This window comes from Hylaeus volcanicus, chromosome 6 (genome assembly GCF_026283585.1).
Source record: "Hylaeus volcanicus isolate JK05 chromosome 6, UHH_iyHylVolc1.0_haploid, whole genome shotgun sequence".
NCBI lineage: Eukaryota > Metazoa > Arthropoda > Insecta > Hymenoptera > Colletidae > Hylaeus > Hylaeus volcanicus.
The window spans coordinates 1,448,679-1,460,820 of NC_071981.1; the positions used below are offsets into that span (position 1 = coordinate 1,448,679).

General features: G+C 37.0%; 1 protein-coding gene across 2 annotated transcripts in view; it reads left to right on the top strand.

Moving 5' to 3' along the window:
- The first annotated feature begins 2,131 nt into the window (after positions 1–2,131).
- Positions 2,132–12,142, top strand: part of LOC128878496 (ankyrin repeat and death domain-containing protein 1A-like) — a 29,942-nt gene continuing 19,931 nt past the window's right edge. Inside the window, exon 1 of one of the 2 annotated variants that reach the window (XM_054126740.1) lies at positions 2,132–2,816. The gene's annotated coding sequence lies outside the window, so the exon portion shown is untranslated. The remainder of the gene's footprint in view (positions 2,817–12,142) is intronic. The other variant, XM_054126739.1, reaches the window with a different exon arrangement.

Sequence of the window (12,142 nt, forward strand, 5' to 3'; positions counted from 1 at the left end):
CGTGTACTCGATTAACGATTCTCCAAGTGGTTTCATCAATGAATCTCCATTAACGTGCACAAGCTTTGTAATTACGCGATTCGAGAGCTTTCGAGATTTACGTAACCATGTCGAGATTTTTCAAGCCTCAAGAAGATCCAGGACATTTACATATGGAAATATAATGAAGTTCAAGTAAAGTATTTTTCTTCTAACAGGAATTTTTGAATTATGCTCTTTAAATATCATTCAGGTTTCATTATAATATTTAATTATGTATACTTCAATACCATTTGTGAATGATTAGAAAACAGTATCAAGGTTTACTAAAGAATTTTTCTTCTAACAGGAATTCTAAAATTATGCTTTCTAAATATCATTCATGTTTCATGACAATATTTAATTATGTATACTTCAATACCATTTGTGAATGATTAGAAAACAGTATCAAGGTTAACTAAAGGATTTTTCTTCCAACAGAAATTCTAAAATTATGCTTTTTAAATATCATTCATGTTTCATTATAATATATAATTATAATTAGAAACCACTATCCTAAATCCCTCTTGTAAAAACCTTTCTATATATTTTTCTTTACTAATTGACATACTAATTTACATACTATTGCTTCCACAATTATTTTTACTTCGAAGCGCTTGCAATATTACTTTTTCCAACAAGCAGCATAACCCTTCGTATGATTAAACTAAATTAAAATTTTCCAAAGAGACTTTTAACATATGATTATCCTAATTAGGGCCCGTTACAGACTTCGATGCGTACTTTATGCATAAGGATTACTAAGGATTAGTGAACTAAATTTCGGAGATAAAGCGAATAAGATGATAACTGAATTACGGTAATGATAGAGGTACGCGACTCACTGCTTCAGGGAGCAGATGGTTTTCGTGAAAATTTCATTTGGACCCACCCTTTAAGGGCAACTCGCAGAATGGCTGGCGAGCCACGCTAATAGCTTTCGCCATATTTCACAGCGAACGTTCCCAGGTTATGCATTACCGCGTAATATTCGCGCGATTTCAAAGAAGTCGCATTTTTATGCAACACCGTGTGTGATTTATCCTCGTAACACGTATTTCAATAAATGCTCTCAATGTCGACTCGATTATTACGCGCTAATTTCGGACATTTGTTATAATAATCGTGAATTATGTCACGGTCGATTAAAACTGTTTGCCTTGTCGATTGCCTTTAATTAAGTTCCCGTGAATTAATTGCGTTGGTCGTCGAAACGATCGGAAAAGCTATAATATTTTCGCAAATCGACTGGAAATTAATATTGGTCACACTGGGGGAGGCAAACATAGTTAATTTTAAACAAATTTGCAGAGGATGGACTTAATTAATGAAACGGCAATCAAACTGGCCTTTGCAAGAGAAATTAGTTAACCATGAGTATGACAAAGGTAAATAATATTTTTAACCGACTTGGAAAAGAAGGTTACTCAATTCGACATGTATATATTTTCTTTTTTTTTTTTTAAATATTCTATAGAGATAATAATAGTGGAGTTTTCTAATTTAAAATATAATTTATCCCTGAATACGTACTTGACACTGTTTTCTTAAATTTGAAGAATAGCTTCCTAGCTACATTTTTAATATTCTAAAATGGCAGTAATAGTAGAGCTTTCTAATTTCAAATATAATTTTTCCCTGAGTACATACACAACAAATTTGTAAAATAGCCTCATCGATGAATGATTCAAGTCTCGGTATAAATTCGTGTAGAATTTACGGAAATCCGTTCGAGTAAGCATCGAGCTGCCTTGTATTCCAAAAATGTAGGCTACGATCGATGTATAAATGATTGCGCTCTCTGAAATAGTCGAAAGCATCACGTACAAGTTTCATTCCAGGTATGCTGCACTCGTCTTAAAGTAACCTTTCTATATTCAAGTAGGCCTGACTCAATTATACATTAAAGGATATTGCTCACATCGAAACACTGGAAAAAGAATCCAGAAAAATGAATTTAAGTGTAATAAATTATAACGAGTGTAGCAACTCTTCTCGTACGCACCATATTTTTAGCATCCCCTATCTGTAGATTTTTAATTAATTTAATTACGATTCTTAACCATTTGCAATGAATTCTGTAATAATAATTGCAAATGTGAGATTTGAATTTCTTTTTCTATAATTATTATTACAGAATTATTTTACCCTTCGAGTGCCAGAGGATATTTGCCTAGACATCAGGGAAATGCCAGACAATTTCAAGTAAAGATGATTGCAAATTTTTACACAATACTAAAAATATGTTGGACTTCTTTCATTATTAAAAAAATAAAAATAAAACGTTATGGGTTTAACAAAGAAGTAGCGTTCTAAAATAAAATTCACGAATCCCAAAGCAGCATTCCAACGTGAAAACGTTCCCAACCCCTAATTTAGACCTTTAGAAAAATGTAATGGAAGCATAGATGTCCAGGTGAATCGAAATAAGGGCTGCGGTTCCTGGACCGAAAGCAAATGGGAGAGACAACGCGCAACAATGACAACGAAAACAAAGGACAACGAGGAAGCCTCGAATTTGTACCGCTACGGACGCCTATCGTAGTCGTCGAACCCACCACCCAGCCGCGCTGCCGTCGACCGAATAATAGGGTGAGTCGGGGGCGAAACGGGGATGATTCGGGCAGTAGCATGCCGCCCTTGGTGCCGTGAACGTCGTGGAACGTCGCTCGTTACGGAAACGGAACGTCGACGGTGTCCCTTCTCTCGGCACGTACACCTGCCACCCCTTGCGAGCCTACACGAGGATCCAGGAAACAACGACACCGAAACCAACCCCCTAAAAGGAACCGAGACGCGTGAGTAAATTTACAATTTCTTCCTATCTCTCGAGGAGACGAAGTAAACGAGAAATTTCGCGGGAAAAACGTACGACCGAAACGCATGGAGCGGAAGACGAAAACGTTAATTAAGTAGGGGGTTGCTTTCAATGGTAATTAGACAGTGATAAATGGGCGTGACGATGCAGGGCACAGTGACTGCAGCTTCGTTGAAGCTACATTTCGCCTCGAGTGCCTTCCACTCGGCGCGAATCTCGTCAATTAGCCACCAGCAACCCCTCCTCGGTTATCTCCTCTTACAGGGGATGTTCCGAAGGGGGCAGGAAAGGCGGGAATCTCTTTCTTGGCGCTCGAACTTCCGCGCGATCGTGCCACGCAACCCTGTGGATTTTTAATTAATTTAATTACGATTTCTTCGAGCACACCTCTGGCTTGTTGCGACGTGAATTGTTCGTTATGGAACACTCGTTGTTAACTGTTACCGTGAATGATATAAAATAAAGGGAAGCGAGTCCAAATATTTCCGATGCATTCGCTGTTTTTATTATCAATTTCCCCGCTCGCGAATCGATGGAATATATCAAACATATTGTACGTCCACTTTTAACCCTTTAACCTGGAAAATAACGCACGTCGAGAGACTTTTGTCCCGGAGTCGGAGTTAACGTGCCACGCACGCCGAGAGCCTGTTTTTATCTCAGGATTGAACGTGACGTGAGGGACTTTTTTATCTCGGAATTGGAAGTGACACGCGAGATCTAAATAATACTACTTTTTCGGAGTTTCGAGTAGGATAGGGCAGAACAAAGGATGCGAATAAATTGTCGGTTTCGGGGCGGATTCGGAACCTGAATCAATGCTTAAAATTATTTTCGGGGTTATAACATTTTTCTAACATTTTTCTACTGTTCCTTTTCTAATGCAATGACATCAGTACTCATGTAATGAAATCTCCATGTTTAATTGTTAAATTATTCTCTTGTAAAAAGCAATTCTGAGACACTAACAAAACAAATGTAAATATACATATACTCACACAGCAAATTTATTAACCATCCTTTTTTTTTTTTAATGAAATACCATCTTAATAGAATAGAGGTCTATTAGTCATTAGAAATCTTCACTCTAAATTTCATGAATTTCTAACAAGCAACTCCCGAGGTACAATGCAACACAAATGCCAACATACAAACACAAAGAGCAAATTAATTAACTATAGCATTTCAGTAGAGGCCTATTAGTCATTAGAAGTCTTCACTCTAAATTTCATGAATTTCTAACAAGCAACTCCCGAGGTACAATGCAACACAAATGCCAACATACAAACACAAAGAGCAAATTAATTAACTATAGCATTTCAGTAGAGGTCTATTAGTCATTAGAAGTCTTCACTCTAAATTTCATGAATTTCTAACAAGCAACTCCCGAGGTACAATGTAACACAAACGCCAACATACAAACACATGAAGAAATTTGTTTAAATTAAAGATAGGTTTGATACTTCCAAACGTATGTTTGTATAAATATATACATATGTAACCTTACTCATATACATATTTATAACGAGGTATTCATTTGGTAATATCAAAATTATTTAATTTAATGAAACGTGTTCAGTAGACATAGAGGATGCGAATATTTATGGGATTGGCTGTTACGTATTGAAATCTGAAATCACATCGCGTAAATTTTAAAAATCACGAAACATCGAGGAATGTAGAAATTCCAAGGGGATTAAATATTGACTAATAAAAATACGTTTCACCCTCTGTTGTATTTAATAACGGTCAGGAAAGTAAAACACGGTAATTTAACAACCCCTAGGGCAGTTCCTAGACCCGTATCGCTGGGGGGTTCTCCGTACGCGCGACGTGGGGTTGCTCGGGCGAATTACTCAGGATTTATTTCATCGTTTCCAGAGAGTGTCCCGTTGTTTGTCAGTAGCTCCGACGGATAAATTCAACGATAGAAAATAACGAAGAGAATTCATACGTTGCTTATTACATGGTACTTCGCGATAGTTTCCGATACCCTACATAACGATAACATTCTTTGCTATTTGCAGTAAATAAAGGGTGTTCCTGAAGTCCGGGAACATTTCTTCTTTCTAGAAAGTTGGATTTTTGTGGAGAAATTTAAATATTCTTGAAACTAGTTAAAAATAATGGATAAATAATTGATGATACGCGATACCTTTCTCTTTTGAAGTCAGAGTTAAAGCAACGAGTTTGTAATTAATTTCCTACATAATAAACGACGTGCTGGACAACCCTCGAATATTATGAGGAACATTCGAGCTTAAGGGTCGAAAAGGATCCCTACAATTTTTAAATTAACAACCACGAGAGCGCGTGATTTATATTTTCGCATTTAACGTGGAGTCCAACGTAGACGATGTTCATTACCATAATTGGTTCATTATGGATCGCGTTGTAAAACAAACAGCTAAAAACAGAGCTATAAAATTGATAACACGAGTCACGTATTGCACTCGATAATAACGTTTTATTTATTACAACGTGAAAATTTGGAATTCGATATCGATACTTTTCAGTTCCACCTGGTTAAACTTTTACGAAAAAAAAGCTGGACCGTTGACATACATTTTTATATAAAAATATCGGGACAGCATTGTTTAAATATTAACATGCACGGACATTTATAATTTCACGACCCATTTCTTCTGTACGATTTCTATAAGCTTTGTGTACACTCTATTCATAATAGTACGTATCCATAATGTTGCATTCGTATTACGTGCACTTTTTAAAAACTTGGCATGAACGTCATCTAGAATAGGAATAAAACAAATATCATTTCGGTTATTACATGAAAATTGAGCTTTTATTGACGAGGTCGAGATAGGACAAGAAACATTTTGATATTTTAAATAACGCGAGCTCGAGTGCGCTACACGAACTCTTCGCCCCCGTCAGGTCGATCACACTTGAGGAAAAATCATTAAATCTGGCGGCGATCATCGCGTGACGGTCGTGACTGAGCCAAGGGTTTATTTTTCCCGACTTCCAAGCCGTTTAATTAACGACCCACACAGAACGCCGCTTGTAGAAGTTATTGCATCTTCCTTCTACAAAGCATGGAATTTTTAATTATCCAACTTCTGAGGATCATTGCATTTGTCTAAGATTTTTTGGTAAAATTTCTACCAAAAACTCGAACAAAAGTTTCCTTAATTTTCTTTGAAACCTAAAAAGACAGTTTGTAAGTTCCTCGCGGAATTTTTTTGAAAAACTTGAAAAGAAGTTCTTCCAATTGTTTTTGAAACTTGCAGACAGAAGTTCGAAGTCCTGCTTAAAGTTTGAAAAGAAATTTTTTTTTAATTGTTTCTAGAACTTATAAAGAAAGGTTTCGAGTTCTTTTTGAAGCTCGAAGAGAAAATTGTTCAATTGTTTTTAAAGCTTAAAAAGAAAATGTTTAAATATTAATGCATACAAAGAAAATTCCTAATTCTGTTGTAATTCTGGTCTGCCCGTTTGTAATTCCGCAAAATTGTAAAAATCCTACTGATCCTTGGATTGAAAAAAATGTGTGCAGACTTGAGGGGATGGGACAAACGGGATGAAAAGCAGAAGGAATAAAGTGCAATTAAGTTTCAACGGAGTTTAGCCGGAAGATAACTTTCCTGCAAACGTGATTCTTTTTGTTTAATTTACTTGGGCCGACGCCGACGTTCAGAATCGTATAAACTTTAGAAATTATTCAAAGCAGAGGTGTTTCTTTGCATTGCGATACGAGTAAAATATAAAAAAATCTGATACTTGAATTTATTAAATAGAAATGACGTGGTGTTTCAGATCGATAAGGCTCGAGTAATAATTTAATAGTAGATTAATTTCAAACTCTTGCAGCTTATTATTATAATTAATGTACAAAGTTTCGAGAAGAAGCCTCACGTTGTACAAATTTGTTCGTATCGCTTGACGTGTCTAATACGTTGACTGGCAGGTGAGCAAACAAAAACAGCTATCTGGATCAGTTTCGTGTGCCGTTTAACAGCTTCACGAGTAGACAGGCGCTATCATGAATGAAAGAAAAGTTATACTGCTAAAAGCGGTATAAAGTTTCCTACTTAAAAGCAACTTCAGATCCTCCACAAGTCGTTTCACGAAAATATACTCGAGTAAATCCATGGAAACTTCAAACATTTTGAAACGTGCCAGAGAACTATTTTAAATGTCGTTGTTCACTTTGCCATAAATATTGTAATAGTTGATCATTTTATAGATTCTAAAAAAATTCCTAAAGTGTGATTCAGAAACATCCTTTATAGAAATACTTTATTCCTAAACAGTTTCGAGGGAATATTTGTAATCTTTTTGCAGCTAAGTAATGACGTGAAGCTTTGAAATTTGCCAAGGTTACTTTTACACGTATAAACGATATTTTAATAAATTTGCAAGTAGATTCGATAGATTCGCGATAGAGAAACTCCTTAAAACGTTCGTCGGTGAAGCAGAGGTTCGAAAATAAATTGAAACGTCTCCCCTGACTTATTGACAGAACGAATGGCAGGTGATAAATGGCTCGGGGGTGAATTTCCTTTTTATTCTAACGAGCACGGTGGCAGGTGGTTCCGGCACGAACACCGATCCCGAATAGATGAAAGGACCGCGGCGTCCTCCGAGTGACTTGTTACGCGACCGTGTCGTTGAATCCGTGAAACACGCGCATCATTGGCCGTATTCAATGCCAGCTAGAAATCCGAATTCCACGATCTGGGTTAATAGCTGCCGCATTCAGATGCTGTATTGAGTATCCGCGCGCATCATCAGTTACCTTTATCGAACGATGTAATTTATCTTGCTCGAAAACTAGTATTCAAGATTCGGCGACTTCGATCCAATAATAGGTACTTTAAGTTTCGATAAGCCTACTGAGAATGTAATACATATATTTTTTGATATTCCAAGTATAAAATTGTAAAAATCGCTGTTTAGTAATAATGAAGTTTTAAGTGGAATACTCCATTCATGGCCAGACACGAATTCACTTGGTTCGAATGATAGGTATTTCTCGAATATATCGTGCAATTGATCAATTTTCCGCGTCAACAATTTTGGAAAACGCTTTGTTTAGTAATAAAGAACTGTTAAGTGGAATACTCAACTCATGGTCAGACAGGAACCCACTTCGATTAAATAATAGATATTTCTCGAATATATCGTGCAATTGATGAATTTTCCAGGTTTACAATTTTGGAAGACGCTGTGTTTAGTAATACAGAAATTTCAAGTAGAATATTCCATTCATGGCCAGACAGGAACTAAGTTCGATTAAATAATAGGTATTTCTTGAATATATAGTGTAGTTGATCAATTTTCCACGTCCAAAATTTTGGAAAATGCTGTGTTTAGTAAGAACGAAGTTTAAAGTAGAATACTCCATTCATGGTCAGACAGGAATTCACTTGTAATAATAGGTATTTTACGTTTCGCTGAACGAATTGAAAATTCGGTGACGTTACTAATACTTTCGTGAAGCGAGGTTCAGTTCGTTATGAATGTTGTACATTTTTCATTAATAGGGAAATTGGTAAGCTAATGGTTATTTGAGTAGAAATTTCGATGAAGTGTTTTTGTAAAATTTCTAGATCTCTTAGACACTGTAATACTTTGTTCGATATTGCAAGATACATCTGATCTGAATTGAGTTAGAATATTTTACGTAATATGTCAGAATTTATATTTGGTTTAATACAAATGCAAATTGTATTCAAGATATTGAATACGTAACGTAGCCAAAAATTTATTTGTGCAGGTTCACCTTTTTCATAGATAGTTCAGTTACTATAAACAACTAATTAAAAACGACAATATTATATTCGAAATATTACTGGTACCGCAGATACTATAAATAAAAAGGACTATATTATGTTCGAAGTATGACAGGCACTGCACGTTAAAAATAATAAGAAATATTCCGTGGAATACTCCTTTGTAAATGCAGAACGGAACGAAACTAATGCCGGAGACTGGCCCGGTGCAGAGGATTCGCACGCCGCTGTTATTGGAACTTTCAATCGATAATCGAAGTGCGAGACATTTTTGTGCCCGCGATATATGACTGCGCCAATATCAGAGTTCACTGAATATGCATATATCTACGCGAAACCGTGCTCGAATTATCGGCGAAGCAGTGGGAAACTCTGGGCGAGCCTGGTTTCTATCGAAACTGCTTGTCGCGATAAAAGACCCACTAAAGGGTCGTAATTAATTGCGCATGGAAACTGGAAGTCATCAGTTTCATCGACACACGGTGCCGCGACTATTAAGAGCCACCGAGTCGAGATAGTGAATTCGTGTCTGGACATCAATGGAATATTCCACTTAAAACTTTATTATTACTAAACACAGCGTTTGCCAAAATTTCATACTTGGAAAATCGATCAGTTGCACGATATATTCGAGAAATAGAGTACATTCTCAGTACGCTTAGCGAAATTTGAAATACCTATTATTGGATCCAAGTGAATTCGTGTCTGGCCATGAATGGAGTATTCCACTTAAAACTTCATTATTACTAAACACAGCGATTTCCACAATTTTATACTTGGAAAATTAATTAGTTACACAGTATGTTCGAAAATTCCTATTATTGGATCCAAGTGAATTCGTGTCTGGTCATGAATGGAGTATTCCAATTAAAACTTCATTATTACTAAACACGCCGTTTTCCACAATTTTATAATTGGAAAATCGATCAGTTGCGCGATATATTCGGAAAATACCTATTACTCGCTCCAAATGTACTCATGTCTGACCATGATGTGGACTATTCCACTTAAAACTTCATTATTACTAAACACGCCGTTTTCCACAATTTTATAATTGAAAAATCGATCAATTGTACGATATATCCGAGAAATATATGACATTCTCAAATCGCTTAACGAAATTTAACTTTAAAAATGAACGGTGACCTACGTTTCTCCTATGAACCGTCAATTAATTCTTATTTTTTCGTGCCTGAGGACAATGTCCCTGCGGTTGTGTAACAGTTCGCTTCGTCCCGGTGAAGAATAACACTCGTTGACGTCACTGTGAATTTCGAGCACGCTGGAAATAAAAGAGGCGTCTTTCATTGTTGTCGAAAGGAAATTCGTTTCTTCGACGATTCGAACGAGCCTTTTAATTATCTTCGAAGCATTTTATTTCTTGTTCAGGATATGTAGAAATTAATTCTCTACATCGAATCCTTTATGACTCTGGTTTAAATTAAGAGCAGAGGGTTAAAAGTGAAGAGTTAGAACTTCGAAAATTAAGTACAGAAGGTAAACGAGAAATTAAATAAAAATTCAACCACTAGCCGAAAAACGAGAAGGGAACAGAATTATTCGAATTATCAGGAGAATTTTATTTCTGGGCATTTGTTTTCTCTCGGCGGATCAATGAATTTGTGTAAATAGAGGGTCGACCGTTTACCAAGTGATTCCAACAGCAAAAAGTCACGTAAATAGCGGTGACCGTCCCCTGTTTGCCATCCTTTCTGCCGTTGCCACCGACAGCGAGACGGTCGAGAAAAATGGGGGAACGTCCGCGACAGGGGATGAAGAATGATCGTGGAACGAGCGACGCCTTCGCTCGAGCGTCGCGCACACGTTCCCTTAGCCGCCTTTGTGCTAAAAATAAAACCGGCGGTACGTTGTACCGCGTCAATGATAATCTCGGTCCATTCTACGATCACCGAACGAGCAGTTTCTCATCTACAGGTGAAAGCACGAGCAAAAATCATCGGAGGGCCAGTGAGAGGACGCAGTGTTAGAAACTTGAACGTCAGAGCTGGGTAAAAGTGAAGCTGATAAATGAGAAATTTTTATGAAAGTTCCAGACACTTTTCATTTCTATTTAATTATAAAATTGGATCACTGCGATAAGGGTTGATTTGTTACTACAGGGTGAATGCAAGTTTGTTTCTGTATGAACAAATTTACAAACATATCTTCTATTATATTGGACAATGTCCTGCAGCGTCCAACCTCAACCGCCCAGCAAATGGTTATGCAAGACAGGTCCTGGAGGACATGAGTCCTAACTAATAACCTGCCCTCGCGAGAACCACCAAATTTGGCGAGGATCGATCTTGGAACATCAATTCTCCCACAAGGGGTCAACGAAGAGTCTCGGCTTGATGACTAACTACCAAGATTTATGGTGCAATTTTAATAGTAGTAAAAATACAAATAGGGGATGAGCTGCAAATTTAATAGTATTGAAAATAAAAATAGAGAGAGTACTTTGTTAAAAATAAACAAAGAGAGGTACAATTTTAAAACTTGTAAAAAAAGAAATAGAAGATGGGTTGTTGGGAGTTGTCGAAGAACAAAGAGAACAATTATTAGTGTAAATGGTTAGAATGGTTAGAATGATTAGGTGAAGGAGGAGTCTCAGCTGGGTGACTAACTAGCAAGACTTATGTTGCAATTTTAATAGTGGTAAAAATAGAAATAGAGGATGAGCTGCAAATTTAATACTATTGAAAATAAAAATAGAACGAGTTATTTAGGAACAAAGAGAACAATTACCAGTGTAAATGAGGTATTTAAAATCCCGCGAGCGGTCAACGAGGGGTCTTAACTTCATTACTAACTTCTAACATTTGTGTTGCAATTTTAACATTAGTAACGATAGAAATGAAACATGAGCTGCAAATTTAATACTATTGAAAATAAAAATAGAACGAGTTATCCAGGAACGAAGAGAACAATTACTAGTGTAAATGAAGTATTTAAAATCCTACAAAGGGTCTACGAGGGGTCTCAGCTTCATGACTAACTTCTAAGATTTGTGTTGCAATTTTACTATTACTAAAAATAGAAACAGAAGATGAGCTGCAAAATGAATACAATTGAAAATAAAAATAGAACGAGTTATCGAAGGAGAAGGAGAACAATTTCCAGTGTAAAGGGTTCGAATGAAGATGTTTTCAGCGTGTTATCGATCCTTGCATCGCGGTTAACCCTTTAACGAGCAATATCTACTGCGATATACAGGATTGACACGCCAAGCGGACTCGAACAGAGCCCGGAACACATCGCGACGGGAATATGGGTAAACGGGGTTAGAAAAACGAACGCGTAGGAAACAGGGAAGAATGGCATCCTGCGGCGTCGTTGCATTGTGGTTATTTTTAGCCAGGTTCGCAGAGCGCGCACAGCGCGTGTAGAGGTCGAATCGACGCTCGAATGTTCGCAAAAGCGAAAATTCCGACTTGCGCATATGGTCGAAAAGCTAGCCCAGAAAGCTCGGCCCACTAAAGACGCCGTAAGAAATTCATGCCGAAGGTCGCGAGGTAAAAGCACCAGTTGTGACCACCTTCGAGGCACT